The 6,000-nt window shown below is 31.8% G+C and overlaps 1 long non-coding RNA gene across 2 annotated transcripts; it reads left to right on the forward strand.

Moving 5' to 3' along the window:
- The first annotated feature begins 1,848 nt into the window (after positions 1–1,848).
- Positions 1,849–5,640, forward strand: LOC133798427 (uncharacterized). 2 transcript variants are annotated; one of them, XR_009875871.1, is made up of 6 exons: positions 1,849–2,241; positions 2,415–2,556; positions 2,678–2,826; positions 3,550–3,614; positions 4,848–4,962; positions 5,235–5,640. It is a non-coding gene; the product is annotated as an uncharacterized LOC133798427 (long non-coding RNA). The 2 variants fall into 2 exon arrangements; XR_009875872.1 differs by lacking the exon at positions 2,415–2,556 and having other exon boundaries at positions 1,850–2,241.
- Positions 5,641–6,000: the final 360 nt, after the last annotated feature.

Consider the following 6,000-nt stretch of genomic DNA (forward strand, 5'->3'; position numbering starts at 1 on the left):
TTGTAACCTTTTGCTTAGAGTTGTATTTTACTATTCTCTTCTTCTTCATCATCTTCATCATTTCCTTTGTTTATTTGTAATTTTCAGTTATAGAGTTGTAACTCCTTTTAATCAATCATTATTTGTAATATATAGCATAGAGTTGTAATATTATTATCAATTTCCATTGAGGCAAAACATTTTTTCCTAACATTCAAAAGCTTATCCCTTTTTTGTTTCAATGGAAGGGGAGACAATCAAGATCATGAACCAAGACTTAGTGAGATTGGATAGGTTTGATGGATCCAATTTTACTAGGTGGCAAGACAAGGTGAGGTTTCTTTTAACCACTCTTAAAATCGCCTACATCCTTGAGTCATCCTTGGCACCTCTAGCCGAGCCATCCGACAAAGACACTCCCGAGGAGGTGGAGAAGAGAAGGAAGAGGGAGGAGGACAACCTTCTTTGTAGGGGTCATATCCTCAACGCCCTATCCGATAGGCTCTATGACCTCTACACCGAGACCAAATCGGCCAAGGAGATATGGGATGCACTTGAGAAAAAGTTTAAGGCGGAAGAGGAAGGTACCAAAAAGTTTTTGATATCTCAATACTTCAATTTCAAATTTTTTGGTGATAAACCTATTCTTCCTCAAATTCATGAATTGCAAATAATTGTTAACAAACTGAAAGTTTTAAAGATTGAGCTTCCCGAGGCCTTTCAAGTTGGTGCTATAGTGGCTAAATTACCACTAACTTGGAAGAGCTATAGGAAAAGAATCCTTCATAAAAATGAAGATTATTCTTTGGAGGAAATCCAAAAACATATTCGAATCGAAGAGGAATCGATATGTAGAGATAAACTTGTGGAGGGGTCTAATGGAGAGACTTCCAAAGCAAATGCGGTGTCATAACCAAAACATCCCAAAAACAAAGGGAAAAAGGGTAATGAGAAACCTTTGGGTCCAAAAACCAACCCGAACAAGTTTAAGGGCGAGAAAGGTCCTTGCTTTGTGTGTGGGAAAAAGGGTCACTATGCTAGAGAGTGTAGGCATAGAACACACACTACTACAAAATACACTTTACAGGACACTTTTTTAGGACACGCACCTAAATGCAAGTCCTTAAAAATATTTATGGAGTTTTTAGGACACTCATTGAGAGTCCTGAAAAAATACAATTTAGGACTCGCAATAAGTGTCCTAAAAGAATATGCGAGTCCTAAAAAAATCTGGCTTATAAAAATAAGTGTTTTACTTAATAATTTTAAGGACTTGCTTTGGGAGTCCTTAATACTCTTTTAGGACTCGTAATGAGTGTCCTAAAAAAATATGCGAGTCCTAAAAAAATCTGGGCTAAAAAATATGTGTTTTACTTAATAATTTTAAGGACTTGCTTTGGGAGTCCTTAAAAGTTTGAGTTTTTTTTTAAATAAACACCTCCTGGACTTTTTAGGACTCGCATTGAGAGTCCTAAAAGAATGTTTTTAGGACTCGCGTCGCGAGTCCTAAAAACTGATGCGGGTCCTAAAATGTTTATTTTGTTTTTTTAATATACACCTCTTAGATTTTCTTTTATTTCTAAATTTTTAATATTATATTAACTTTTTATTTATAATAATTTATATATTAAAATTTAAATTAATTATGATATAATGAATAATTTGCTTAAAATTTATTTATTTAACATATTTATGATAAAATTAATTAAAAAGAGTTATTTTATTGATTGGTTAAATATTGTAAAATAATTTTAAAATTTCACTAATGGTGTTTTTATTTTTTAAAATCCATGTTGAAAATATTAAAAAAAAAAAAAGCATTAGTTCACATTAAATCAAATTTTATTTAATTAAATAAGAAAAGGGAGATGAAAAAACTAAATCCCTAAATTAATCTCAAAAATCCCCTTCTCTCTCCTCTTTCTTCTTCCCAGTCGATACCCCTCTTTCTTTTCCTCTCTCGCATTTCAGTCGGCCAGACCAGATGAGCCATCTCCGGCCACCACCCAATGACACGCACCCCACCACGAGCTTCCTTGGCCCCCGAAACCCCCAACCCGTGAAGCTCGCCTCCCCACTCGCCGGCCTCCGTCGCGATTGGCTCCCCGAAGTTCCATCGCCGCTGTGAGTTTGGAGGATTGTTCTGGCCTCCACCGTGGACGATGAAGGCTCCTGCTGGCGACGACGATGGGGAAGGCGACGGCGAAGGCTCCTGAGCTGGTGAAGTTCTCAGGTGTGGGTGGTGCTGCCATTCTCTTCAAGGTAAATTTGTATTAATTGACACTTATGTTAATACCATCTCCTATTAATATTAAGCTTCATATGATTTGGGCATTTGTTTATCTTTTCCTTTCTTTTTGTTTTGGTTTTGTCAGTGTATTCTTATTCTGAAAAAAAAAAATTCCTAATTTTTGATGTTTTTGATGTTTTGTCAGTTGTCCAGACCACTTGTATTCAACTCTTTGGATGTGTTTATTGACAACCATCCAATCTGCAATACATACATTTGTGACAGAGCCTGATCTACAAGTATGGAATCTTCATTCCTATTTAGAACTTGGAAGTTGTTTGTATGCAGTACGTACTTTAACTTATACTTGCTCTTTCTTCTTAATTACCTTTTCATTATTCTTATGCTAATTTAAAGTTTTCTTCTTCTAAATATGGCTTGATTTGAACTGCACATTTAACTGTACAGGGAATTGGTACTGCGGTATCTTTTTTTGTTCAAGCATGGTGCATACAACTAAGAGGTCCTGTCTTTGTTGCAATGTTCAGCCCTCTATGCACTGTTATAACAGCCATTATAGCCTCTTTATTTCTACATGAGAAGTTATATGCTGGAAGGTACTTTACAATATTACATTGATATATAGTTTCTCTCTGCTTTTTACGTAGAATATATTATAGTATATAATAATCTTTATTTTACTATATGATGAAAACTTGTCTTTTTCTTTAATAATCAGCTTGGTCGGTGTAAGGAAATATATGTATAAATATTATATATATGAATAGATTTATAATGCCTATATATTCTATTTTGTAAGGTTTCGTATGAAGTTGTTTGGAGGCTTTGATGTATTCCAATTATTTGGCTTGGTGTATTTTGAGATTTGGGATTTGTTGGCTTGGTGGCTGTGTGATTTGGGATTTAAATTTTTGCTTGTTTATCTTAAAATTTTCTTGTAACTCTAGGATATTTTCTGGTTAGTTTCTGATTTTATCTTTTGGATGTTTTTTGTCTTGAGCTGGAAAGTAGTGTAAGGAAACCAGGGCATGTGGATCTCTTAAACTAATGGTTGATGCTCTTCAAGTGTTTGAGAAATTGATGCAAAGAAACTACAGAATATGATTTAATGAAACTATGAGTGATTCTAGTTTTTGTGTGCTCAAATTACTACTGCCTTTTGTTATTATTATTGTTAGATGATTAAATATAATATATATTTATAATTATATAACTCTTTCGTGGCCTCTCTTTATTATATTGAGCTTTTTTTTAGTATATAACATGGTAGCTACTTGTGTGTATATACTGTATATATATGCTATACTATACATATGCAGGAGTGCTTAAATGGAGAGTTTCTTCAAGTTGGTCTCAAGTTTGTTCCACTAGCTGGATATCACTGGTATCTACACATCTTTTCTTTTGATCATTTTATAAGTTGTATTAATCAAATTATAGGTAGTGAAAAAAAGTTGTTACCAATTTTTTAAGTTTTGGAGGCAATGCCACTGCCAAAGCCATTGCTTGAAGTCTTTTTCTTTTTTCTCATTTAATATTGCTTTTTCCCAAAACCCCAAATGTTGTTTATATTTTTTGTAATCCTTATAACGCTATTACACTGTCATTCTCCATATTCTTATCCTTCTTTACTGTTTGTTGGGATATTATTACTAACTAGAACTAAAATAGAGTAATAATGGATTCGTGTTTCTCTACCTTGTTAACTGGAAAGAATTTGTTCTTTGTCTTGGTACTGTATTTAATTGAGCCTATTGGTGAAGTTGGAATCCAGAACCTATAGAATAACACAGAAATAAAGTTTGTTGACATTAGGAAGAAGGTTCTAATTTGTTTAATGTGTTTGTTTGTATTAAATGCTATCATTGTGTTTCCCTCTCGATTTTTCAACTATAAAGAATTTATATATTCAAGTAATACTATTTTTATTAGGTGATGAGGATGAGGTCAAAGAAATGGAAAATAAACTATATGTCTGACTGTTTTGTTCTCAATTGTGCTTGTTTAGTTTTGCTCTGTTTTCGCAGTGTGCTTCTGTTTTTGGTTTTAGGTATTTTAATAATTTTATTCATCACGTTTTGGTCTCTTGAAAACCATTTTTTTGATAGATTTTGAGCTTAGTTTATTTTGTTTCGAAGGGTCACATTTCTCTTTTTGTCATTTAACCTCCTTATTGGATAAATTATATTGGATAAATCATAGCGTAATAATTTTTCAGAATAAATAAATAAATTAACTAGTTCAGATGTAAAACTATTATTAGGTGGTTATGTGATAGTTGGAAACAAAAGATTTAACTTAACTGAAAGCAATAATAAAGAGAAAAGAGTAACAACAAGTCTTGAGCTTTCAAAACTCTCTCAATGATTTTCTTACTTTGAATAATGTAAAATGCTAGTCTACAGATAAGAAACTGATCTGGTTATTATACATAGGACTTAACAAAACTTACTAAAATTAGTAAACCTAGGACTAATAACTGAATAAACAACCTTGTATTTTATATAAAAATAAAGTCTTCTTGAATTGAGTGTTGTCATCTTGGTCATTTGAAACTAACATGTATATTAGGTGTCAGATTTGGACACTGATTTTGTTTCCTTTGCTCTGTGTGCAGGTTTGATGGAGATGGGTATATATATTGACTACATTATTCTAAAAACTTATTTAATGAGTATATATATTGACGTCTTCAACAAGAAGAATACTTTGGAGCTCCCAAATTCATGAAGGTAATAATAACAAGAATTACTTAAGAATTTGATTAATTTTCAATCATCATTTAGGCTCAAGTTGTCAGGTGATTGAATATTCATGAAATCAAAGTTTTCTTCAAAATTATTGGCTCTCCCTTGTAATAATAATGCTTATGAAAGATTAATTAAAGTGTCCAAAGTAATTCTGAGTTGTAAGATTACAAAATCTGGTTTAATTAATTGAGCTTAGATTTCAAATTAATGTTTATTAGTTTCAAACTTCATTTGATTTTAATGCAAACTTTCAGATTGGAGACCTGAAAGGGCATTTTGGATTACTCGCGGTGATCATGCAAATTCTGAGAGCAAAGCTCAAAGTATTAGATCTTTCGTATGGAAATGGAACAGGTATAATTAAGCACAACTCAACTACACATCTGGTACTGAAATATCTGTCTTCATGTGAATGTAATTTTAGAAATTAACAATTTTATTATTTTTAAGTGAGTTATGTCGGCAAGGATAGGAATGTCCTATGGAGGCTTTATGAGTGATCTTTTTCATGCCATATTAGTAATCTCTTTAAACTGTGTATTAGTCAAAATTTGAAACTTGTGTGCACAAAATGTTAGTTGTTATTCATATCTTGGCTTCCTTTGTAACTGTATAACATGAATTTGTTGAGGATTATGTAATTTTTCTTGAAATGTACAACTAGTAGTATTACTGTAAAACAATCACATATAGCTTCTTAAGTGGAATCAATCCTCCTTAGCTTAGCTATACTCAAAACTCAATTAATATTTAACTCAATAAACCACATACTAAAGAAATTGACGAAGTTAGAGAAGAATGGGCAATGTCATATTTACAATTGGTTAGAGCAAAATGAATGATATTATAGCTAGTTAATTACAATACATGTTTAGAAATTTTAAATTTATTTCGTAAAATTTTTTTGCCATTTTTTTAGTATTTTCTTTTTAAAATTCTTTTGATACATATTCGACACTCAAATGGATATATATTTTTAAATCAAAATTAAAATTGTAGCTGTATTTTTTTTTTTAAAAA

The sequence above is a fragment of the Humulus lupulus genome, chromosome 8, assembly GCF_963169125.1.
Source record: "Humulus lupulus chromosome 8, drHumLupu1.1, whole genome shotgun sequence".
NCBI classification, from domain to species: Eukaryota; Viridiplantae; Streptophyta; class Magnoliopsida; order Rosales; family Cannabaceae; genus Humulus; species Humulus lupulus.